The 26,499-nt window shown below is 43.6% G+C and overlaps 1 protein-coding gene across 1 annotated transcript in view; it reads left to right on the top strand.

Moving 5' to 3' along the window:
* The window catches only part of LOC115076019 (probable histone-lysine N-methyltransferase PRDM7), a 550,011-nt gene that overhangs the window by 45,290 nt on the left and 478,222 nt on the right, over positions 1 to 26,499 (top strand). The window contains exon 2 of the mRNA XM_029577065.1: positions 12,320 to 12,644. The gene's annotated coding sequence lies outside the window, so the exon portion shown is untranslated. The remainder of the gene's footprint in view (positions 1 to 12,319; positions 12,645 to 26,499) is intronic.

Below are 26,499 nucleotides of genomic sequence, written 5' to 3' on the forward strand. Positions count from 1 at the left end.
CATCTCAAAATCGTTAGCAGACATCATTAATTGCTCCTTCTCACAAGGAAGGGTTCCAGACCAACTAAAACTAGCCATTCTAAAACCTTTACTAAAAAAACCTAACCTTCCGACGTCTGACCCTGCTAATTTCCAACCAATAGCAAACCTACCCTTGATCTCCAGAGTCATGGAAAGAATTGTAAACAAACAACTGTCTGGCTACCTTGAGGAAAACAACATTCTCTCACCATTCCAGTTCAGATTCAGAAAATCGCAAAATACTGAAGCCCTATTATCCTCACTATCTGACACCATCCTTCTTAATCTGGAAAGAAAACAACCTTACCTTCTCGCACTTCTCGACTTATCGGCCGCTTTCGATACGGTTAATCACGCCATCCTACTGGAGCGCTTATCAGATATCGGTATCCAAGGAGAGGCACTTAGTTGGTTCAAATCGTTCCTTGAGAACAGATTCTACAAGGTCAGGATTAATAACAAGGAATCACACCCAATCAAATCGAACTTGGGAGTCCCACAAGGATCATCCCTCTCCCCCACACTCTTTAACATTTATCTGCTGCCACTTTGCCAATTACTTTCCAACCTCGAACTAAAGCATTACATATTCGCCGATGACATACAGATCCTCCTACCAATCACAGAATCCCTGCAAAAAATGTGGGCACACTGGAACAGTTGTCTACAATCCATCAATAGTCTGCTTACCAGCCTTAACCTTATCCTCAACTCTAACAAGACTGAGATCCTCATCATTTCACCAGACGAAAACCACGTTCTCCTCAACTCTCAAAGTGCATCCCAATTTGCCAAAGCATTCATCAACCACTCCCCTTCCATCAGAGACTTAGGGGTTCGGTTCGATAACCACTTCAACTTAAAATCTTTCGTCCTCAACACAACCAAAGAGTGTTTCTTTAAACTACAAGTACTCAAAAATCTGAAACCTCTCCTGCATTTTAATGACTTCCGTTTAGTAGTTCAGTCAATTATCCTCACAAAGTTAGACTACTGCAATTCTCTACTGCTAGGGCTCCCAGCGACAACTACCAAACCCCTACAGATGGTCCAGAATGCCGCGGCAAGGATACTCACCAACTCTAATAAAAGAGCCCATATCACACCCATCCTTCATTTCCTTCACTGGCTTCCCATAAAATCTAGGATCACCTTCAAAGCTTTGATGATGATCCACAAGGACATTCACGGCATCGCCCATCTCAATCTAAGCTCTCAACTCCGTCTGCATACATCAGACAGACCAATCAGAAATGCATATAAAGGTTCATTATATGCTCCACCGGTCAAAACCTCATTAAGAAAGCGTGCAATCTCGACAGCTGGACCCACCCTTTGGAACTCTCTGCCACCGGAGCTTCGTCAAGAACCATGTCATCAAACATTTAAGAAACACCTCAAAACATGGCTTTTCAGACAAGCCTTCCCGGATTCCCAAGACCATTCTGACATAGGTCAAAGGACATAACAGAATATAATTGGGATTTAAGATCTCTCCTATGTCCTTCAGGGTCCCCTTTACGCTCCATTCGATTTGTTCACTTGTTCTCACATTTACACTTGTTCTCATATTTATACTTGTTTCACTTGTTCTCATATTTATACTTTATTAGACCCTATGTTTTAATGTAACGCCTTGGGGTAGATTTTAAAAAAGTGCGCCTTCGCGTACTTTTGTTGGCGCATCAGGCACAAACAAAAGTACGCTGGATTTTAGTAGATACGTGCGTAGCCGCGCGTATCTGCTAAAATCCTGGATCGGCCTGCGCAAGGCTGCCGATTTTGTGTAGCCGGCGCGCGCTGTGCCACGCAGCCTACCTCCGTTCCCTCCGAGGCCGCTCCGAAATCGGAGTGGCCTCGGAGGGAATTCTCTTTCGCCCTCCCCTCACCTTCCCCTCCCTTCCTCTATCTAACCCACCCCCCCGGCCCTGTCTAAACCCCCCCCTACCTTTGTCGGGGGATTTACGCCTCCCGGAGGGAGAAGTAAATCCCCGCGCGCCAGCGGGCCGCTAGCGCGCCGAGACGCGACCCGGGGGCGGTTCTGGAGGGCGCGGCCACGCCCCCGGACCGCCCCGGTCCGAAACCACGCCCCCGGGCCCGCCCCCGAAATGCAGCGTCCCGCCCCCCAAACGCCGCACCGATCGGCCACGCCCCCGACACGCCCCCGACACGCCCCCCTCGAAAAACCCCGGGACTTACGCAAGTCCCGGGGCTCTGCGCGCGCCGGCAGGCCTATGGAAAATAGGCGCGCCGGCGCGCAAGGCCCTGCTCCCATAAATCCGGGCGGATTTACGCGAGCAGGGCTTTTAAAATCCACCCCTTAGCTGTTATTGTTATGTTGTTCTATATACTCTATTAGAAGCCTTGTTTTAATGTAACGCCTTAGCCGTGATTATTCTGTTATATTGTAAACCGATATGATTTGTTAATTTTACAAGAATGTTGGTATATAAGAATTCTAAATAAATAAATAAAATAAATAAATAAGCGTTTGCAAGTTAAATATAAGACATTGATAAGACAGGCTAAGAGAGAATTTGAAAAGAAGTTGTCCGTAGAGGCAAAAACAGTAAAAACTTTAAAAAATATATCCGAAGCAGAAAGCCTGTGAGGGAGTCAGTTGGACTGTTAGATGATCAAGGGATTAAAGGGGCAATTAAAGAAGATAAGGCCATCGTGGAAAGATTAAATTATTTTTTTGCTTCAGTGTTTACTGAAGAGGATGTTGAGGTATCATAGAAGGTTTTCATGGGTAATGATTTGGATAGACTGAACCAAATCACAGTGAACCTAAAAGATGTGGTAGGCCTAATTGAAAAACTGAAGAGTATTAAATCACCTGGACCAGATGGTATACACCCCAGGGTTCTGAAGGAACTAAAAAATGAAATTTCAGAACTATTAGTAAAAATTTGTAACCTATCATTAAAATCATCCATTGTTCCTGAAGACTGGAGGGTGGCTAATATAACCCCAATATTTAAAATGGGCTCCAGGGGTGTTCCAGGAAACTACAGCCTGACTTAAGTCTCAGGACAAATAGTGGAAAGTGTTCTAAATATCAAAATCACAGAACATATAGAAAGACATGGTTTAATGGAATAAAGTCAGCATGGTTTTACCCAAGGCAGGTCTTGCCTCACAAATCTGTTTCACTTTTTTGAAGGAGTTAATAAACTTGTAGATAAAGGTGAACCGGTAGATGTAGTATATTTTCATTTTCAGAAGGTGTTTGACAAAGTTCCTCATGAGAGGCTTCTAGGAAAAGTAAAAAGTCATGGGATAGGTGGCGATGTCCTTTTGTGGATTACAAACTGGCCAAAAGTCAGGAAACAGAAAGTAGGATTAAATGGACAATTTTCTCAGTGGAAGGGAGTGGGCAGTGGAGTGCCTCAGGGATCTGTATTGGGACCCTTACTTTTCAATATATTTATAAATGATCTGGAAAGAAATACGACGAATGAGGAAATCAAATTTGCAGATGATACAAAATTGTTTAGAGTGGTTAAATCACAAGCAGAATGTGATAAATTGCAGGAAGACCTTCTGAGACTGGAAAATTGGGCATCGAAATGGCAGATGAAATTTAATGTGGATAAGTGCAAGGTGATGCATATAGGGAAAAATAACCCATACTATAGTTACACAATATTAGGTTCCATATTAGGAGCTACCACCCAAGAAAGAGAGCTAGGCGTTATAGTGGATAACACATTGAAATCGTCGGTTCAGTGTACTGTGGCAGTCAAAAAAGCAAACAGAATGTTGGGAATTATTAGAAAGGGAATGGTGAATAAAACGGAAAATGTCATAATGCCTCTGTATTGCTCCATGGTGAGACTGCACCTTGAATACTGTGTACAATTCTGGTCGCCGCATTTAAAAAAAAGATATAGTTGCAATGGAGAAGGTACAGAGAAGGGCGACCAAAATGATAAAGGGAATGGAACAACTTCCCTATGAGGAAAGACTGCTGAGGGGGATATGATAGAGGTATTTAAAATCATGAGAGGTCTATAATGGGTTAATGTGAATCAGTTATTTACTCTTTCAGATAATAGAAAGATTAGGGGGCACTCCTTGAAGTTAGCAAGTGGCACATTTAAAACTAATCGGAGAAAGTTCTTTTTCACTCAACGCACAATTAAACTCTGGAATTTGTTGCCAGAGGATGTGGTTAGTGCAGTTAGTGTAGCCGTGTTTAAAAAAGGATTGGATAAGTTCTTGGAGGAGAAGTTCATTACCTGCTATTAATTAAGTTGACTTAGAGAATAGCCACTGCTATTATTAGCAACAGTAGCATGGGATAGACTTAGTTTTTGGGTATTTGCCAGGTTCTTATGGCCTGGATTGGCCACTGTTGGAAACAGGATGCTGGGCTTGACGGACCCTTGGTCTGACCCAGTATGGCATGTTCTTATGTTCTTATGCTAACAGGCCATACCCTGTGTTATTTCTGCATTGCTTATTTAAAATAAGAAAACTTCAAGATTATTTTATTCTTCACTACTGTACATTTCCCATTTAATGTTCTGGCTGGATTTACCCTCTACTTATTACTAATAAAAATGTTAATTACTGTTTTATTTTGGTGAGATGATTTTATCTGGTCTGTGGTGCACAAGTGAGAGGTTGTTTGAGAAGGGCACAGAATTGTGATGTCGGGGTGACCGGGACCCTGTCTCATCTTCCACTCAGACTACGAACCCGAAGATAAATCATATTCCCTGTACGTACCCACAGTCTGGACTGATCCGTGGTACTACAGGAACGAAAATTAACAGGTAAGAACTAATTTTCCTTTGTAAATATAATTTCTCATGTGGCACTTCTCACACCCAAGCATAGGGGCAGTTCATAGTCCAGACCAAAGGGGGGGCCAAACATGATTTGGTTTCTATGCCCACTTGTATATGTGAGCAGCATAATAAAAAAGCTGCAGGCTTGTATTTTAGAACATTTAAGTTGCATTCTGCGTCAGTCATTGAAGCTCCGCTGGTGATCCCATTGTTGGCTATCTTTTCAACACTCTATAGATAGTTTGAAATGTACAGTATTGAAAAAAAACAAGAGTAAATATCTGTGGTGGTGCTCCTGTTCCTAACTATATGCCTATGACACCGGCCTGAGAGGTAGTTTCTTGCCACTTACCATCGTGACAGCATCGTAAGGGATTCCTCGCACCTTGTTGAAACCCTTCCCCCATTGACATCATCTTTGGGCGCTGGGCTATTAATCTGAGGCACGGGTGCCAGTGGACTTACTAGCATCTTGCTTGTTCCTGACTACCTGTCTATGACACCGGCCTGAGAGGTAGTTTCTTGCTGCTTACCATTGCGGCAGCGTCGGAAAGGATTCCCTGTGCCTCATCGAAGCCTCTGTCGACATTATCTTTGGGCGCCGGGCTATTAATCCAAGGCACAAGCACCAGTGGCGCTCATGTCATGGGGCACGCCCCCGAGGGAGCACAATAAAGGAGTTTGCCTCTTTGTGTACCCCTTCTTGTGCAGAGGTGAACATACCCTCTTGTCTGTGTAAACCTTGGTTCCAGTCTTCACAAAATGGATTTGGCCAATATCTGTGAGTATCTTAATGTCTCAAACATGAATCAGATGTCAATTCATATAATTATGGGTCAAGGATGCTATGCTGCAAGCAGAATCCGTCGAGCCATTATGTAGAACTTTCAAGAATGTTACCTTAAAATCTCTTTCTACTTTCATTTCAACTAGTGCATTGGTTATTCTTGTTAATGCACAGTCAATTGCGAAGAAATCAGCAATAATCTATGATTTGTTGGCTTCAGGGAATTATGACTTGTTGCATAAATGAAACCTGGATGAAAGATTATGATGTACCCATCCTTAATCATTGCTGTTCCCCCAACTATTCCTATCTCTTTAAATCTAGACAGGGTAGAAGGGGTGATAGTCTTGCCATTTTTGAAAAAAATCTCTGAAGTTTTATGAACTAGATGTCCCGCTACCATTACCCTATGAAATGCTTTGTATTAAATCTTGAAACATAAACATCTGTCTAAATTACTGTCCACCCAGACTCCTCTCCCATAACTCCTCTCCTCTTCTTAAAACTGTTTTGAATCTAGATATTGATCCTACTAAAACCATCATTGTAGGAGACTTCAGTTAACATCTTGAACATCTTGATATTCTTGTAGCCTAGTTTGGCCTCTGTTGGAAACAGGATGCTGGGCTTGATGGACCCTTGGAGGTAGATTTTAAAAGAGTTACGTGCATAAGTTATGCGCGTAACCCTTTTAAAAAACCCCTGCGCGCACCGAGCCTATTTTGTATAGGCTCGGCGGTGGCGCAAGCCCCGGGAAGTCCCGGGGCTTTGCTAGGGGGGCATGTCGGGGGCGCTGCGCGACGTTTGGGGCGTTCCGGGGCGTGTTGGGGCGTGCTGCCGGCTCCGGGGCGTTTTGGGGGCGTGGCCGAGGCCTCCGAAATCGCTCCCGGGCCGGGGAATTGTGCGGCGGCGGCTGATTGGTGCGCGTGACTTACGCCTGCCTGGGGCAGGCGTAACTTCCGCGATAAAGGTAGGGGGGAGTGTAGATAGGACTGGGGGGGGTGGGTTGAGTAGGGGAAGGGAGGGGAAGGTGGGGGGAGGGAACGGGCAGCGCGCGCAGGGCTTGGCGCTCGCAAGGTGCACAAATGTGCACCCCCTTGCGCGCACCGACCCCAGATTTTAAAATCCGGCGTACTTTTGTTTGCGCCTGGTGCCGAACAAAAGTACGCTCGGGCGTAGTTTTCTAAAATCTACCCCTCGGTCTGACCCAGCATGGCAATTTATTATGTTCTTATATCTCTGTCCTACCCTGCACAAACTTTAACTGATACCCTATCCTCTTGTGGATGGACTCAAATTGTTTCTAGTCCAACACATAATAAAGGCAATTGTTTGGATTTGGCCTTTATAAACTTAAATGTTTTTTCTTTAGATAAACCTGGTGTTTCTGTTTCTATGATTCCCTGGAGTGACCATTCTTCTATCCTTCTTACTCATCCCTGTTGACAAGAAACAGGTGACTATGCATAACCCTACACCTGTGATGAAGAGGGGCCCTATAGGGCCTCAGCTTTTAGCACCAGGATTAAGATCCATATTAGAAAATAATACCTGTGACCAACCAGAAGAATTCCTAGAACACTGGAACACCTTGTTATTAGCTACACGTGACAATCTTATACCTTTTGAAGCATGTTTATATGAAATGATTGAATTTAGCTTCATGGTTTAACAATAGCCTATGGAAAAAGAAATGTGAGTTGAAAAGGGCAGAAAGGAAATTGCAACAGGTACAATATCTTACTATTATTTAATTAAAAACTTTCAGATTATCATGACTCAATTATCACTGCTAAGAAAGCTTACATTTACTCCATACTTTCAACTGTACTTAATAACTTCAAAGCATTATGGGATAGATTTTAAAAGATGCATGTGTGCATCCATGTGCGCGTGCTTCCGGCGCACGCAATGTTATAAAATCTGGGGTCTGTGCACACATGCACGCTGGATTTTATAATCCGCACATGCATGTGAAGGGGGCCTAATTTTATAAAGGTACGTGCGACAACGAGATTGGGCCTCTCCCAGTTCCCTCCCAGTCTGCTCCAATTAAGGAGCAGACTGGGAGGGAACTTTCCTCACCCCTGCCTAACCTTCCATCCCCTCCCCTTCTCCTTTCCACCCCCTAAATCTGACCTATCTTACCTTTTTTTTTTGTAAGTTGTTGTTCCTTTGGAGCAGAAGCAACTTGTGCGCACTGGCCGACTGCCAGCGTGCGCTTCCCTGGCACAGCAGCAAATGGCCGTTGCACTGTCCACCTCCAGCCCTGCCCCTCCCTGCCCCTGGACTGCCTTTTTCTCTAGGCCCGGCACGTCAGCGCGTGTAATGGGGGTTACATGCATGGTCAGGCCCCTTTGAAAATGTGCGCATAACCCCCATTTTTTACACGCATGGCCCATTTAAAATTCACCTGAATATTCTTGTATTAAAAAGATAGTTACACACAACACTAACTCAATTGTTTTTCCCTCGGCCCTCCAAGGAACGAATATTGCTTAGACATTTGCTTTATATTTCAATGACAAGACTAAAAATGTGACTAATTTTTCTGCTTTATCTAACAATACTCCTGATGATTTAATTTTTGACGGACCAGTATGGGACAAATTTGAATCTGTCTCAGAAGTTGAGATTATATGTATCATCAGCAAAATTAATCCTTCTAACCCACTCAACTTACACTCTACAATTTTTAATTTTTTATTTATCAAGTTTTCACATTTCAATTACAATTGAAACTACATTAAAGGAAAATAGGAAGAAATGAAGAAACAATATATTCCAATTTTTTAAAGTTATTCAACTTCCAAAAGCAAAATATCTTCCAACATTATAATTATTTATTATTTTAATATACCAACATTCATCTCAATTGAGATATCACACCAGTGATACATACAGGTACTGTATGTATTTCTCTATCCCCAGAGGGCTTACAATCTAAGTTTTTTTGTACCTGAGGCAATGTAGGGTAAAGTGACTTGCCCAAGGTCACAAGGAGTGACAGTGGGACTTGAACCCTGGTCTCCTGGTTCATAGTCCACTGCTCTAACCACTAGGCTATTCCTCCTCCCTTTATAAGTAAATTGGGAGACCCAAGGAAAACAAAGCAGTAACATAGGAAATCTATACAAAGTAATATAGACACACGGTTATTTGCAGATATATTCTACTTCTAGCCTACACTTCTGGAACTTAATCGGAGTGAGAGTCCAGATATTCACGTATATCTGGACTGAACGTATACAGTTCAGTAAATATATACTTATTATTATTGTAAACCAGAATACAGCGACATGGATATTTCAAATAAAACTTTGCTCCTCTGGTCACAATTTCATTCCTCAAAGCTAAGAAGGCTTTCCTTTTTTCTTGAATTCTTTTGGTGACATCCGGGAAGACTCTAACTTGATATCCATAGAATAACTCAGCCTGCTTTTTAAAGGATCTCCTTAATACTTCATCTCTATCAGACATTTGAAGGAAAGTCACAGAGACTGTTGCTCGTTCTGCAATCTTTGCTTCATACGATTTTTCAAGAAAATCATTCAAATTATCAGGAGTAACATCTTTATCCAGCTGTACGTCTTGAAATTCTCTCTCTTTCACTTTCCCTCCTGGAATATAGTACACTCTTGTCACTGTTGGTATTTTCTCTTCTAAGAACATCAGAATATTACTGAAGTAGCTCTTAATTAGATCCTTCAATGGCATCCATTTTGTTTTTGGAAAGTTCAATATTCTTAAATTATTTCTTCGCAACTGATTCTCCAAAAAGTCTATCTTTCCATTCACATACGAATCCGATTTTATTAAATTAAGATTGACTTCTCTCATATCTTTAATATCCTTCTCCACCTTTAATATAGAGGAATCAATTTTCTGAACTCTCGTTTCCAAATTTTTAGATTTCTCTAGGTTCTGCTTCACTACATTTGTTAAGTCCACTATAGCTTTATTCATTGTTGTTAAAGCCTTCCATATTTCTTCAGAAGTTATTTTTTTTGGAAGGATTAATGGATGTTTCAATTCTACGTGAATTTCATTTTCCTCACCTCCTTTGTCCTGAAGACTTTCCTCCTCTCGCTCATCTCATTTCGAGCCAGTCTCTCCTCCCCCGGAGCCTGTACTCACCAGGCTCACCGAAGCCTGCATGATATCCATGCCGCTTCTCTGGGGCTCCTCCACAGTTCTTACAGGCTGGTTCGTCGAGCTTTCTTGCAGTTGTTCTCCCCCCTCGTAGTCCGGGGGGTTGCAAGAGAGAGAGGGGGTTGTCAGCTCGCCGGGACTAAGAGAGATCTCTTCGGCCAGGGCGTGTGGCGTCCGCTCACCACCATCGACGCCAGCGGCTCCCCTCACCGGCTCTATCAGCAAACCAGGAAGCACATCTTTGATCCGCGTCTGACGAGAAGGTAAAACCGGAGTTGAGGCTGTAACCTCTCTAATTCTAGCCTTACGTTTTGTGTGAGGCATTGAAGCATTGAAAAAACTAGGTAAACTTAGAGAGAGACCTTAAGCAAGATTTAGAAAAGGAAAAACGTGGAGCTAGATTGCTTCCGTGTTCACCGTGTGGCGGCCATCTTGGGTCTCACCGCACACACTCTACAGTTTTACTGAAAACACTTAACTCAGATACAGCTTTTTTCATCTCTGATTTCATGAATTCTTCCTTAAAGTACAGCTTTCTTCCAGATTCCTTGAAATGAGCAACAATTTGTCCAATAATCAAAAAAGCCTTTGCTGACCCTACCCTACTCTCAAACTATCGCCCAATCTCTCCATTACCATTTTTGGCAAAAATAGTGGAAACAGCAGTTCTGTATCAACTTAATAACTTTCTGGAAGTTAATAATATTCTCGACCAATACCAATTTGGTTTTAGGAAAAACACTATAGTATGGAACTGCTTCTTCTTTCTACCTTTGACATGGTGAGAAGAGGTTTTGATCAAGGTTCAGCTTTTCTTCTATGCCTTCTTGACATCTCTTCTGCTTTTGACATTGTGGATCACCAAATACTTCTTTCCAGGTTATGCTTGCTTGGGATCTCTAGAGCTGTTCTTTCTTGGTTTTCTTCTTATCTCTCTATTAGAACTCATCGAGTTTCTATTCAATCTCATTCCTCCTTATGGTACGATTTACATTATGGTGTTCCTCAGGGGTCGGCTTTCTCTGCAACTTTGTTTATCATCTATTTAACACCTCTATGTCGTATCCTTTCTAATCTTGGTATTCACTTTAAACTTTATGCTGACAATATACTCGTCTTCTTTCCTCTTAAAGAAACCTGGACACAAACAGAATCTTTTCTTTGAACCTGCCTATCAACAATTCAACAATAGTTAAGCCATAATAAACTAGCATTCAATATTTCTAAAACTGAAATTATCTTATCTCGTTTTCCAAACCAAAATATTCCCAATAATTTCCATTTTAATAATCAAACAATCCAATTTACCCAGAAAGTTTGTAACCTTGGAATCCTTATTGTCCCTGCTCTATCAATGCCTGATCATGTTAAAGCTCTAATGCAATTTTCTTTCCACAAGCTTAGACTTCTCCGACACTTAAAACCATTTCTAACTTCAATTGATTTCTGTTCTATCTTGCAGTCCCTTCTTATATCGAGTACTGATCATTGTAACTCACACTTAATTGGACTGCCTGCCCATACCACTCGACCATTACAGATTATTCAGAATTCAGTTGCTAGGCTGTTGACAGTATCAATTCGTGAACATATTACACTTGTGCTGGAATCTACATTGGCTCCCCGTGTCATACCAAATTCAATATAAACTAGCTATAATTATACATTCTGTTATCCACAATATTCACTCTCCCTGGATCACATCCATCCTTAAAATTCATACTCCTATTAGATCATTAAGATCTTCCTCTCAATCACTTCTTGGCATTCCCTCTCCTAGAACTATCCACTTAGAAGAAACCCGAGATCGCACATTTTCATCTGCAGGTCCACTTTTATGGAATTCCCTCTCAAATGAGTTAAGAAACCTCACTGAAAAATCGTTTTTCAGGAAAGCCTTAAAAACATATATTTTTAAGAAAGCCTCCCCGAATCAGGCAGACATGACATAATCACCACAAGCCTTTCCTAAACTATATATTCGGTTTTTATATGTTTTACAATTTTATTTTAAATTTTAATTTATTTTATTTTATTGTTATTTTAAAGACTTGGTGAATTTTTCCGTGTGTAATTTTTATTTATGTATTATGTATTACCAATTATGTATGAATTTACTGTACCCCGCCCTTGAACATAGGAAGGGTGGGTAATAAATATTTTAAATAAATAAAATAAATAATCTGCAACTTTTAAGACAAGAACAGTGGTGGATTGACAGGTTGTGGAATGTGACCCTCAATGAGTTAAAGAAATAAATAAAGTAGACAGATTTTTATTGATTCCTATGTGGCTTGCATTTAGAACATTGGGGTTTGATGGGCAAAGTTGAACTCTTATTTGATTTTATGAACCAATCATGTTGAAGAATCATATGGGAGCAGGGTGATTGTCTCTTGTTGAGATAACAAGTAGCTATATACAAAGGATGAAAGGGAGAAGTAGCCATTTTGAATGATATGAGACACTGCCTGATGAGTTATAAGTAAGAAAGTGGTGTGCCTTAGTAACATTAGAACATTTTTGATGTTTGATAATTCATAATTTTATTTTATTACAGTATATGAGACATCCCTTATGCAGGCAAGAGATGCGGAAACACTGACAATGTCGGGCTTTAGTTGTGAGCAGATTTGACAACTTTCCTGCTTTTAGATTGACAGTGGCAGCATCTGACAGCTTCTCTGCTATGCAACTGGAAATGTTTGGAGCTCCTTTTTAGAGCTAAGTACTCTGTCATTTCATTTGGAATGTATTGTTTTGTGTATTTAAGAAAAAACTGACATAAAGAATGTAACACCAACAAGGACATAAACTTTGCATTGGTAAATTATTACAACTTGTGCCACAAGTGGTCTTCATGGTAGTTTACTAAGACCTATGATGTAAGTGTCACTGTTTTTTGACTAATAATAAGGCAATTTAAAAAACCTATTACTGCATTAAATTAGATATGTTTTATTGCCCTTATTCTTTTTGTGAAGTATTAATGAAAGACAACATGTTGCTATTGTTATTGTTATGGAATAAATATATTATTGAGAGACAAATTTCCAGTGTTCACATTAAACTCTCTACAGGCCATTTAGAATGCTGTTGCTATTTTTTTGATGGGAACCAATATGCGGGAGCATATTACACCAATTCTGCACCCTCTACACTGGCTGCTGATACAGTGGCATGTAAAATTCTTGACTTCTTTTAATTCACAGACTGCCCAGTCTGCTTATTTCCACAGGCCAAAATCTGTTAGATATTCCTTCTGTGCGGCAGATTTGATTGATAGAAACTTGAGCCAGAATATTTGTGGTTGATGGCCCTCAACTATGGAGCTCTCTTCCTAGAGCAGAAGTTTCCCTTATGCACTTTTAGGAAACAATTAAAAGCATTGGGGCAGATTTTCAAAGGGTTATGCATGTAAGAGACGTGCGTAACCCCCGAAAAGCTGCTCCTTCCACCCCCTGCACGCGCCGAGCCTATCTTGCATAGGCTCGGCGGTGCGCGCAAGCCCCAGGACGCGCGTGTCCCGGGGCTTTCCTGGAGGGGCGTGTCGGGGGCGTGTCGCGGCCAGCGCATCATCGAGGGTGTCCGGGGGCGGGGCTGCGGGCGTGGTTCCAGACCAGGGGCATTCCGGGGGCATGGCTGCGGCCTCCGGACCAGCCCCTGGACTGGAACATGGCGCGCCGGCAGCTGGCCGGCGTGCGCAAGTTACGCCTGCCTCAGGCAGGCGTAACTTGTAAAATAAAGGTGGGGGGGAATTAGTTAGGGCTGGGGGTGGGTTAGATAGGGGAAGGGACGGGAAGGTGGGGGGGGGGTGGGCCAGAAAGAAAGTTCCCTCCAAGGCCGCTCCGATTTCAGAGTGGCCTCGGAGGGAACGGAGGATGGCTGCGCGGCTCGGCGCGCAGAGGCTGCCGATTTTGCACAGCCTTGCACGCGCCGACCCTGTATTTTATAACATGCGCGTGGCAGCGTGCGCATGTTATAAAATCAGGAATAGATTTGTTCGCGCCGGGTTGCGTGAACAAATCTACTCCCGTGCACACCTTTTAAAATCTACCCTATTTTTCTTTGCTCGGGCCTTTGGTGCAAGTAGTTAGCTTAATAGCTGGAATAGGTGATGTAAGGGAGTTCCTATTGTCAGCCTTTGTTAGAGATAGTTAATTTTACGAACCACAATGTGGATAAATATGGGAATATATCTCATATTTGAACTTCATCTGGCTAAGCGTTTATATATTTTAAGTTTGTTTTTATTTTTTGTTTTTTAGATTGTGAATGTTTATGGTTGTATACCCTGCCTCGAATGTTGCATAGTTGTGGCTCATTATTTAAAACAATCTAATATTAGTTAAATTTAATTTTGTTATTTCAATTTAATTTTTGTTTTAATGAGGTAGTCAGAGACTTACAATTTTAACAATGGCTCATTTTATGAATGAAGTGCAATCTGAGGCAGGTACTTTTATAGTATAGGAATAATTCTGTTGATGCTGAATGTTCTAAAGATTTTATAACTTTAATAATGGAATGATTCTGGTAATTAGAGTAATCTGATACCCAAGGATCAAAATGGAGGAATTCTATTAATGAGGGGGTTTCCAAGCTCAGACGGTATACAAAATCTTTAAAATAAATAAATAAATAAATAATGATTGTACTGGATAATTCTTGTTATTATATTATAAGACTCTATAATTATACATTAGTAAAAGTGTTACTGAAATCTGTGGAGTATATTTAGAAGAAAAGGATCTAGTGCTTGGGTTACTAATTGCTGTCTTTTTTTTTTTTTTTAATTATAGTATTTTTATTGTGATGCAATTAAAACAGTACAACTTAGCCGTAAAATAAATGAAACAGTTATTACGGTACATTCACCTATAAAGTCACCAGTAAATATCCTAAACAGTTATCTCTGTCACACAGAAAAAGACCATGTGTCCCCAAGGGAGACTACATAACCATGACCATGTATATTACAAGCTGTAGGTTTTATGTAAAGAGATGCAACACATTTTCACTAAATTCCCCATAGCCCCCTCCCCCCTCCCCTGCTCGAATAGATGGAAAGCAAAGGGTACGTATGATCGACTAGCCTGCATCCAATATATACAATGCAGTGTAACGCTGACCCTCACTGAAAGACATTTTCTAAGAACAGACATTGTCTCCTGCCCTGCTCAACATGCGGATGTTGCAGCTCTGAAAATACCAGACCCTTGTATTAAAAGAAGAAATAGGCAGCTTTATATATCAACTTCTAAACCCCACCAAGCGCTCTCCACTTAATGTACGGTGCCCACATATTTGTAAAGGCGCGTACTTTCTTATTTTGAGATGCAGTTTTTTTACTTAATCTATAAATTAGAGAAACTTTATCCTGCACCATAGATAACTGAGGAATAGTTGGCGAGCCCCAATGTTGAGCTATCACGCAACGTGTAGCAACAAAAATATGGTATTCCAAGGTCCTCCACGGTACACTAATTGCTCTCTTACCTTTTGGAAGGACTAGTCCTGCAATAGAAAGTAATACTTTAAAAAGAAACTTCTTTGCCATAGGTATTTGTGCATGTTAGGAGATGGTTGGATATACAATTTTCTTTCTTTCTTTCTTTATTTATTTATTTAGGGTTTTTATATACCGATTTTCTTGATACAGATCAAATCAACCCGGTTTACATAGAACGATAGTACATTAACAATAACTAGTCAAACCTCAAAAGAGGAGACAGATTGGGAGCAGAAGGTAAAAAGTTACATTATAACAAGGGTGAATAACTTGGAATTGGAAATGAAGAGAAAGATAATCAAAGTAGAGAAATATAACAGAGAGAAGGGGCTTGGAGCCAACCTCAGGAGAATAACTCTAGCATTATAACATGATTATATGACATTCTGCTAGTTAATGAAGTAATATGAGATGATTGAAGCACAGATGATTGGATAATATCTTAGTAGAATATAGTCTAGGAGACAGGATTTTATGATTCTACTAGACCAGTCTATATGCTTGAGTTTATGTCACCTTGCCAGCAAATGGAGAAAGAGAACCAAAAAGTTCAGTGACATCATCACTACCTATAAGTAGTGGTGTAGACTGGTTACCTGCCAGTATTTCCTGTCTCCAGCAGATGATGTACATGTATTGGGCTGGTGTAGCAGGATTCTTGGCTCCCAGGTCTCTCGTCTTTGGACCCTATCCCTGATGGAGCATGCTGCTATAGCAACATATAGCAGACTGCTTTTTCTGGAAGAGCAGGATCTTGGCTCCTAGGGCAAATTGTCTTTAATTGTACCCCTAGTGGAGTGGGCCCCAGCTTCTAGCTCACAGGTGGTCTGCTGGGACATTTCTCTGGTTGAGGTGGGCCTGGTAAATGGCTCTCAGGTTTTCTTTGGGGCCTAGTTGAGCATGGAGGAGTCAAAACCTGATAGGTGGCTCCTAAGACTTCAGTGGGTACTGGCAGAGCCAGTTGAGGTCAGATGGGTTCAGGGGAGGAAGGCTTGACACGCTTCTCTTTCTCCTTGGGGCTTGGGCCCTTCCCTTCTTCACGATCCCCTCTTTCGATTCCATTCCTTCTCTACCCCGTCACTCTGGTTTTTAGTTTCTTTGTCCTGGCTTATGCAGGGGAAGTAAAACTGCCTTATTAAGAAAAACGTTAAAGCAAAAGGCACAAGAAAGCTGCCAGTAGCAGCAAAAGAGACTTCCATTATGGAGGCTCTCTGAGCAGGCACAAGTATTTTTCTATCAGCCTACTATTACTCCTCCCAGGAGTTGGATTTTGGTGGGAACTGCCTCCGTGGGGATTTGGCCTGCTCTAGGTGTTCACCATCCTGAGGGCTGCCACCATTGCAGATTTGGCTAGCCCTTAAGGGGGTCCCTCACTGCTTGCCTTTCTCTCCATCACCATGGAATGAGGAGTCAACGTGCTAGAAATGTTCCCTTTCCATGTGTGGGAAGCTGTAGACCCAGGGATGGAATGGCCAACTCTAGCTACCACAGCAAACTGCGATCCAGCTGTCATTTTTGGGTTTGCAAGTTACTATGCAAGGCAATATTATTGTATTTCCTGTCGATAATTAGGATGAATTAGTCATTACATGTGGGTGACATCATCTGGTGGCACTGAATGGACTTGTCTCTCCTAGCTATTATAGCTTTGAGCTCTACTGAGCATGTGTGGGAGTTCCATGCTGGTATTACCTCTTGAGCCTCCTCAGTGAATTTTTATCCGAGTACTGCATGAACATTTACTCAGTCTCTCCATAAAGTTTTCACTTCAGAACTCTTGGAATTATATTTTCTCTTTATTTTCCCTCTTGTCTTCTATTTTTTTAATTGCCTCGTTGCTTCTGCAGCACCCACAACAGCTCTTTTTAGTGCTAAAAAAAGCAACAACATAATACTGAATCCTGCTTCATCGAAAGATCAGGCCAGAAGAAAAAGACAACGGTGAGCGGATTCAAAAACTGCATCTGTGGCAAGGTAATGCCCATTGTTGGCACGAGCTCTGCTATTGGAACCTTAGGCCAGACCATGATCAGAAGAATTGCTATACCTGTGGACAGATATCCCTGCACTCCCAACATTTCAGAGCAATCAAGATTGAGGAGCTGCATAAATTTCTCTGGAGTTGCAGCAGATCCTCTTTCCACAATGCAGCGTCTGCTTCGCCGGGAAAAGAGTTGAGCAGGAGCTTCTTGAAAACTCCCCCATTAGCTCAGACTGAAGCCAAGGTATTGAATGACATCAGCTACCCTGCACTGAAAAAGAAGAAGCATCAGCCATTGGAGCGCTCGGTTGCTGCGTTGAAGAAGCAAAAACGCATGAAACATGATGCATCGGTGCAAAGAGCATCAGCGCCCTTCATTATCACCATTGGCATATGGCACATCAACAGATTAATCACACAGTGCACTGATGAATATTTGAAACACGCAGTCCTCATACACACGACACATGAAATATCAAAGCATCTGATGCACGAGGCTCGATATTTGATGCATCTTGAGGCATTGACACACCAGCCACACGGTGCAACTGGCCATCTCTTTTATGACCCCACGATGCACAGTGTAAGAACTCATGGTGCACTACTGATACACTCAACTCATGCAAAGACTAAACATCCTCATACTGCTTCTTCTTAAAGCTGCTTTCCTCAAAAGCTTCCAGGCATTCCACTTCAGCAAGTTATTGACGCATTGGACTTCTTACCCAAGTCCCCAAGCACCTTACCAACGCAGCTTTATGTGGGACGCCCTAGATCAGCTGTCAGAGTCCCCTATGAGAGAGTCATAAGAAAATTAAAAAGTCATGGGATAGGAGGCAATGTCCTTTTGTGGATTGCAAACTGGTTAACAAATAGGAAACAGAGAGTAGGACTAAATGGTCATTTTTCTCAGTGAAGAAAAGTGGACAGTGGAGTGCTTTAGGGATCTGTATTGGGACCAGTGCTTTTGAATATATTTATAAATGATCTGGAAAGGGGAACGCCGAGTGAGGTAATCAAATTTGCACATGATATAAAATTATTCAGAGTTGTTAAATCACAAGCAGATTGTAATAAATTACAGGAGATTCTTGCTAGACTAAAGACTGAGCATCTAAATGGCAGATGAAATTTTCTTAGCATTCAGACAGGTGAATCTAGAGCCAGTGGGTTATGTACGTCTACTAACATATAGAGATGGAGCAAAGCTGACAACACAGTATATATACCCCTGCAGTGACAACAGCCCACTAGTATTCTCTGTCTCCAGTACATGGTGGACATGCATCTCCCTACTGGGGATTGCTTCAAGTTTTAGAAGGAGAAAGAAAAAGGAAATTTAATTTGCGCCACTCTCCTCCGTTGATACCAAATGGTCCCTCCCCCAGTTGAGAATTCTTGAGGTGATTTCCGTGGTCCATAAGAACATAAGAACATAAGAAAACGCCATACTGGGTCAGACCAAGGTTCCATCAAGCCCAGCATCCTGTTTCCAACAGTGGCCAATCGAGGCCATAAGAACCTGGCAAGTACCCAAAAACTAAGTCTATTCCATGTTACCATTGCTAATGTCAGTGGCTATTCTCTAAGTGAACTTAATAGCAGGTAATGGACTTCTCCTTCAAGAACTTATCCAATCCTTTTTTAAACACAGCTATACTAACTGCACTGACCACATCCTCTGGTAACATATTCCAGAGTTTAATTGTGCGTTGAGTAAAAAAGAACTTTCTCCGATTAGTTTTAAATGTGCCCCATGCTAACTTCATGGAGTGCCCCCTAGTCTTTCTACTATCTGAAAGAGTAAATAACCAATTCACATCTACCCATTCTAGACCTCTCATGATTTTAAACACCTCTATCATATCCCCCCTCAGTCGTCTCTTCTCCAAGCTGAAAAGTCCTAACCTCTTTAGTCTTTCCTCGTAGGGAAGTTGTTCCATTCCCCTTATCATTTTGGTAGCCCTTCTCTGTACCTTCTCCATCGCAATTATATCTTTTTTGAGATGCGGCGACCAGAATTGTACACAGTATTCAAGGTGCGGTCTCACCATGGAGCGATACAGAGGCATTATGACATTTTCCGTTTTATTCACCATTCCCTTTCTAATAATTCCCAACATTCTGTTTGCTTTTTTGACTGCCGCAGCACACTGAACCGACGATTTCAATGTGTTATCCACTATGTCCCTCAGATGAGTGCCTTGTTCCGGTAGCTGGTTTTTCAGCCAGCGTGTAAGCTGTTGAAAGCTGAAAGGCAGCGGGTGCAGGAAGCCGAGCACAGTGGTGAAGGTATATGCCCTCTTCCCCCGCAACTGGAAACCGACTCTGTACTCAAATGGGATGGGCTGAGCTCAAGTAAAGCTTAAAAAAACAAAACAGAACAGAGAAAGAGGACTTTTTTGTAGGGCTTCCTCTTTCCTCCGGTCTCTGTGCTCGGCGCACCAATCCAACATTTGTTCCCACCTCCAAAGAGTTTAAGGGACGTAAGGAGCCTGGCAAGTTGAGCAGCCTTTTTGGGCTAGATCACGCTTTTAGGCTTTTCTCTGCGCCGCGTGGTAGGCCATGATAGCGTTTTCGCGCATTTTCCTGTGCATTAAGCTGCCTTCTTTCGGCTGTGCATCCAGTTGTGTGCCCAGTTTTTGGACACTTAGTTGGATGCCTACTTGGGTGTCCAGTTGGTAGCGGCATCTAATTTGGGCACGTGTTTTTTCTGTACACAGAATCTGAGCGGCATTGAGGGTGCTCAGTTTTTGGGTGCTCTTCAAGGCACAGGGTTGTATGCTTAAATTTTGGAAGCCTATTTTTTACAACATGAATTCAAGTGTATGCACACCTTTCAGTTGCCTGTCAAGCGTACTGACAGATGGTGCCTGTAGCTAAGAAACCTAAGCACCTTACCCTCTGTGCTGCCTTTCATATTCAGGCATCTCAGTCTGGCCATCCCTCTAACTTGTGTCAGCGCTAATTGGAAGCTCAGGAAGAATTGCCTTCATCTGATTTTACTAAGTCCAGTTCTTCCCAGCATGATGAGGGCTTGGGAAAAGACATGTCAAAACGGGCGCCTGTCCTTGGAGCTCCCTTAACTGGTTCGTCAGCGGGGGAAGGTAGTTCAGTGGACACAGGACATGTGCCTCCTGGTTTTAGCATAGATCCTTCTGCCTTTTCTTGGGTGGAATTTTTTCAAGGATTGCAATCCTTTCCGCAGGTGCAGTCCTCGGCCCCGACCAATCTTGCTAGGTCAGAGTCGCAGGTGGTCGCCCATATGTTGGTGCTGTGGTTAAGCGCCGAAGTACACCTAGATCGGCAGCTGGTTTTCCCGATAGGGATCTTAATGGCATGGATGATGAAGCTGATCCTTACTCTCTGGAGAATGGGGGAAATTCCTCCGGGATTGGAACCATGTAGGACTATATTGTGGTTCTTTCACAGAGATGAGATACTGGCTCTGATTTCTCAGGTATTAAAGATACTTGGAGTCCCTGGGGCTGATTCCATGTCTGAGCCAAAGAAAAATCCCATTTTGATTTCCTTGCGTAAAGCCTCTTGTTTTTTCCCTGTATGGAAGCCATTCAAGAATTGATTGATCTTGAGTGGGATGCCTAGGAGGCTAATTTCAAAGAGGGATGAGTCTTGGAAGGCCTGTATCTCCTGGATCCAGTGGTGAGAGAGCAGTTGCGTTTTCCAAAAGTGGACGTGCTTGTGTGTGCCGTCTCCAAATGGATGAATAATCCTGTGGAGGGAAGAGCGGACTTGAAGGATGCACACGATAGAAGGATTGAGGCCATCCTTAAGCAAGCGTTTGAAGCAGTGACAATGACTTTTCAGATAGTTTCTTGTTGCTCCCTGGTGGCTTGCTCCTGTTTACTTCTCTCTCAGGAGGTCAGTGAATTTGGTGTGAATTGATGGAGCCAGCAGCCACCTTTTTGGCAGATGCAGCTGTGATTTGGTCTGCATCTCAGCCAGAGGGATGGCTTTGGTAATAGTGGCCAGGCATTAGTTGTGGCTAGAAATTGGTCGGCTGATGCGACCTCCAAGTCTAACCTTACGAAGTTGCCCTTTAAAGGCTTGCTCTTGTTTGGGAACGGGTTGGAGAAAATGGCCAATAATTGGGGCGAGTCCTAGTTCCTTGGTTTCCGGAGGATAAGATGCAGACGCTGTGCTCCTTTAGCATGAGAGGTCATGCTAGGGGATCCAAGAGTTTTCGACCCTACAGAGGAGTGGCCTTTCAGAGGACTCAACCTATCGGTAGGTCTCAGTCCTTTCGTCCCAGACAGCCCAGACGGTGCACAGGCTCGGGTAATGGAACTCTCGAGCCTCCCAATGAAGGTGTGCCGACCTAGCCCCAGGAACACGAGATTAGGGGGTCACCTCTCTCTCTTTTATCAGAGGTGGGTCGAAATCACGTCAGACCAGTGGGTCTTGGAGGTGATATGAGATGGATATGCGCTGGAATTTGCAGTATTCATGGTGTCCCCTTCCCTGCAGAAGAGGCAGGCAGTGAAGTGTACATTGTCAAGGCTCCTTAGTCTGAGGGCTGTGGTTCCAGTGCCTACGTCTCAAGAAAATACGGGTCGTTATTCCATTTATTTGTTGTGCCCAAGAAGGAGGGCTCTTTTTTCCCATCCTAGGTCTTAAAGAGGTCAACCGTCATTTATGAGTGACTCATTTTCACATGGAAACCTTGCACTCAGTGATAATGGCCGTGCAGTCAGGTGAGTTTCTGACCTCTTTGGATCTGTCTGAGGCGTACCTGCATATACCCATCCGGCTAGAGCACCAAAGCTTTCTGCGATTCACGGTTTTGGGATGTCATTATCGGTTTTGAGCACTGCCTTTTGGTCTGGCTACTGCTCCCAGAACTTTCTTCAAGGTTATGGTGGTGGTGACAGCAGAGTTAAGAAAGGATGGGATTCTGGTACATCCGTACATGGATGACTGGCTGATTCAGGCCAGGTCTTTGGAAGAGAGCCTCTTGGTATCGTGAAAGTTGATCTCCTTGTTACAGGAGCTTTGTTGGGTGGTGAACCTGGCCAAGAGCAGTCTTCAACCATCTCAGTCGCTAGAGTATCTCAGTGTTGGGTTCAACACAAAGTAGGGCAGGGTTTTACTGCCAGAGGGTCGTATTCAGACGTTGTTGGCGCAGGTGTATCTGTTGATGAACATAGGATCACACTGTCATGCATATTATCTACAGGTGCTCGGATTGACGGCGGTGATTTTGGAAGTGGTGCTGTGGGCCTAGGGCGCATATGCATCCTCTCCAGCACTTTCTGCTGTCTCGTTGGATGCCACGGTTTCAGGACTATTTGATTTGGCTCCATATGCTGATAGAGGTCTGCTCTCCACTACAGTGGTGGTTACAATCCAATCATCTAAGGAAGGGGGTTTCCCTAAAATCACCGAATTGGCTAGTGCTCACAGGGTTGGGGAGCTCATTGTCAGGAACTGATAGCGCAAGGACGCTGGAGTGCAAAAGAGTCTCTTTGGAGCATCAATTGGCTGGAAACCCGGGTGGTCCGGTTGGCATGCTTGCAGTTTGGCGACAGGTTGCAGGATTGAGCGGACAATGCAATGACAGTGGCCTGCATCATTTGGCAGGGAGGAACCAAGAGCCAACCGGGAGCCGTTCTGTGTGACTCCAGGGGCGATACAGCTGTGTACTGTTCCTTCCTTTTTCCCAAAAGTGGTTTTGGATTTTCACTTGAATCAGTTCATTTCCCTGACATCTTTGGATAGGGAGAGAGATAAAGAGGAATATTGCCTATTACAACACTTGGATATTAAGAAATATATCATGAAGTATCTGGAGGCTTCTAGATTTCTCAGGAAAGCAAATTGCCTGTTTGTCCTTCACAGTGGAAGTAAATAGGGCGAGCTGGCTTCGCAGACTTCACTAGCTTGCTGGATTAAGGAGTTAGTCACGGCCATATATGTGGATGCTGAACAGCCGTTGCCTAGTCAGGTTAGGGCTCATTCCACTAGAACTCAGGCAGTGTCAAGGGCGGAAGTTAGATTGTTGTCTCCTGTTGACATTTGCTGAGCTGCGTCATGGTCCTCCTTACACACCTTTTCCAGGTATTATCTGGATGTGCAGACCCAGGAGGATGCAGCCTTTGCATGTGTAGGTTTGACTAGACTGCAGGCAGCCTCCTGCCCTATTAGGAACTAGCTTGGGTACATCCCACTGGTTCAAGAGTGTACTTGGACATCTCCTCAGACTCCCAGAGGAAGAGAATGTCTCTGCAATTGCAGGAACCATTCACAATGCGTGCCAAGATCCCATATATGAGTCGGCCCCTCAAAAGCACAGGGCCCGGGGACCAGACCCTGACATATTGCTCGCTGCTATTCCCAGTAAGTCATCGTTGGGCGCGCGCACCCCTAGAAAAGGGGACCACCAGGTGAAGTCAGTTCTACCATGGAAAAGCCTGGCGGAACAAGCAATATCTCAAATTTCTGCAGTCCTCACCATACTCTTTGCCTCCCTTGATCCGAAGGAGCAGGAACGTCAGCCAGCTAGCCCTTCATCTGAAGAGGTCCTTCTAGAGGCGGAACCACTTATGACTCAGGGGGTAGAGAGATGGCCGTAACCAGAGTTCTCTCCTCAGCCAATTATCAAGTATCAATTATGCCTGATACTTCACTTTGAATACATATCCAGCACAGCTCACTGCTTTAACATCAGGGGGAATGAAGAAAGGAGGATTTATATTCAGACAATGTTGCGTCTGTCGGTCTTTGACGGCTTCACCCTTTCTACCTCTCTCTACTTGCTGTTCCTCCCACTCACCTTGGACTGATGGCCGCCGCGTCATCTGTTTGCCGACCTCTCCGGTGTCCCCGGACCGGCTTTGGTGCTGCCTCCCGCCATGCTCCTTCAAGGTACCTCTAGGGCGCGCACATGCCGCCCTCATCTTTATTTCCAGGTTGGCACGAACCTCAGGGGCGTTCCCCTGTTCTGACGTCACGACTCCAGGGTATATCTGCCTACTACATTTGCTAGCTTGTTGAGTTAGCAACTGGAACTTTACGGATGGCATTCGCTCTCCGTTCCTAAGCTACTCTGCCACTCCTGCTCTACTGGAACTCTTACTACCCTTTGGGGTCACTAAAGGGGTACCTGCTCCTCGGGGGCCTCTCTGCTTCTTTCAGGTGCTATCAGGAAACTGGTACTTGCACCTCGAAGGCCCATGTTCCCTGTGTCGCTGCCTGCAACTTCTACCTTCTACTTGGAAGAACTAACTACAGTCATCATCTGTGAGTACAAGAAACATCTCTGTCTACAGTACCGCTTCACTGGAATCAGGTACTCGCTCTACAACCACTACTCACTACTGCCACCTCTGGTGGTTCCATATACTATTTAATAAAAGATTCAAATCTGTGTTTGTCTGTCCGGAGTTTAGCCTGACACTGTGGACCCTCACGGGACTACCCCCCGTGTGTGTGGTCAGCTGCCACAGTGTCCAAGGATCCACCCAAACACCAATAACCATAACAGACAACAACCAACAAGGACTGAATTGCAGAGGCTGGGTAAACAAATAAGCATGGGAGTAGCTTGCTTATTGCGGTGGTTACTACCCCTAACCAATTAAACTTGATACTTCATTTTGATGCACATCCTCCACTGCTCTCTACATCAATGGCGGGGATGGAAGGAAATTAGAACCATAAAGTTAAGAATAAGGGCACTGAACTCAGCTGTCAGAGGAACAGATAAGTATGAGAAAAATAACTGTGAAAGCTTGCTGGGCAGACTGGCTGGGCCATTTGGTCTTCTTCTGCCGTCATTTCTATGTTTCTATGTTTAGCCAAGCTCGCCCTCAGCAGCTTTTCCACTTAGCTCCCTGGGTTCTTCCATGGGGTTGCCATCAGACCCACCTGAGGAGCCGCCAGATCACCTCCTCCCCACATGAAAATCTTTCCTACTCAAAGTTTATTGAAAAGTTGGGAGCGAAGCTCATCATTGAAACCAGGAAGATACCGGACCCAAGCAGAAGTTCTTCTGCTTGGATCTGGTAAACTGAAAATCTTTGAGGTGCCGATTGAGCCGACGGCATTGCCTTCCCACAGTATATTGGTTGTGCCCTTGGAAAAGACTTGGGAGTTCCCTTTCTCGTCCTTGGCTATGTCCAGAAAGACAGATTTAAAATTCAGGATGATAAGATCACCCTATTACACCACTCCTCAGCTTCCACATGCTTCCATTGTGATGGAATCTGCTATGAAAAAAGCCAAAAAGATGAGACTCCACTTCAACATGCCTCCAGGTAAAGATAATCATCACCTGGATGAGGTTGGAAAGTGGTCCTTCCAATCTACCATGCTAGGAGCAAACATACAACAACACCAATTCTGTATAACGTAATTTCTTTATGAATGCCTCCAATCACTCAAACTGCTCTTTGGGGAGGCTTCCTCAGGCTCCGGGTTACCCCAACCGATACTTGACATGGAGGAGGGACTACGACATCTCCTCCGTACCATCTACGAATCTTTTCAGACATCATCCGAGCTCGTTGACTAGCTAGGCTGAGGGCAAGCGTGATCAGGGAGGATGTCCATGAGAAGTTGGTGCATAGGGGATAACTTTTTCAGCAATAAACTACGAGAAACCATAGCGCAGCTGAAAGAACAGAACTTAGTGGTTATATCCCTGGAGGATCAGCCTTTGAGCACGAAGAGGTATTTTCTATCCTACCACAAGCCCAGTTTCCAGCTACGCCCGTACCACCCATAATCACCATACCAGGCCACAGCTTTTCAGCATCCTCACCAGCAACCCCAGCAACAGGAGCAGAGGGGTAAACCTAGGGGTTAACATCAACAGCGCCAACTGTCAATCCCTGCTTCAAAGTCCTAAGACTGTCGGGGCCACCCCCATCAACACTGGTGGGGGGCAGAGTAGCACAGTTCTTCAGTTCCTGGTCCTCAATAACATTCAGTCGTTGGGCGCTGGACATTATTCACAGGGGTTACCAGCTCAGATTCAAGCAGGTTCCTGCACTTCCACATCTTTCAGACTTTCATTGAGTTCTACCACAGGTGCAATTACTGTAGACAGAGTTGGAGGCTCTGCTTGCTCAACAAGCCATTCGAGTACTGACACCACATCAACGGAACAGAGGATTCTATTTCCCATACTTCCTTATTCCCAAGAGATTATTTGGTCTCCAATCAATCTTGGAATTAAAGGAACTCAACAAATTCCTTCTCAAGGAGAAATTCAACATGGCATCCC

Source organism: Rhinatrema bivittatum, chromosome 14 (assembly GCF_901001135.1).
Source record: "Rhinatrema bivittatum chromosome 14, aRhiBiv1.1, whole genome shotgun sequence".
NCBI classification, from domain to species: Eukaryota; Metazoa; Chordata; class Amphibia; order Gymnophiona; family Rhinatrematidae; genus Rhinatrema; species Rhinatrema bivittatum.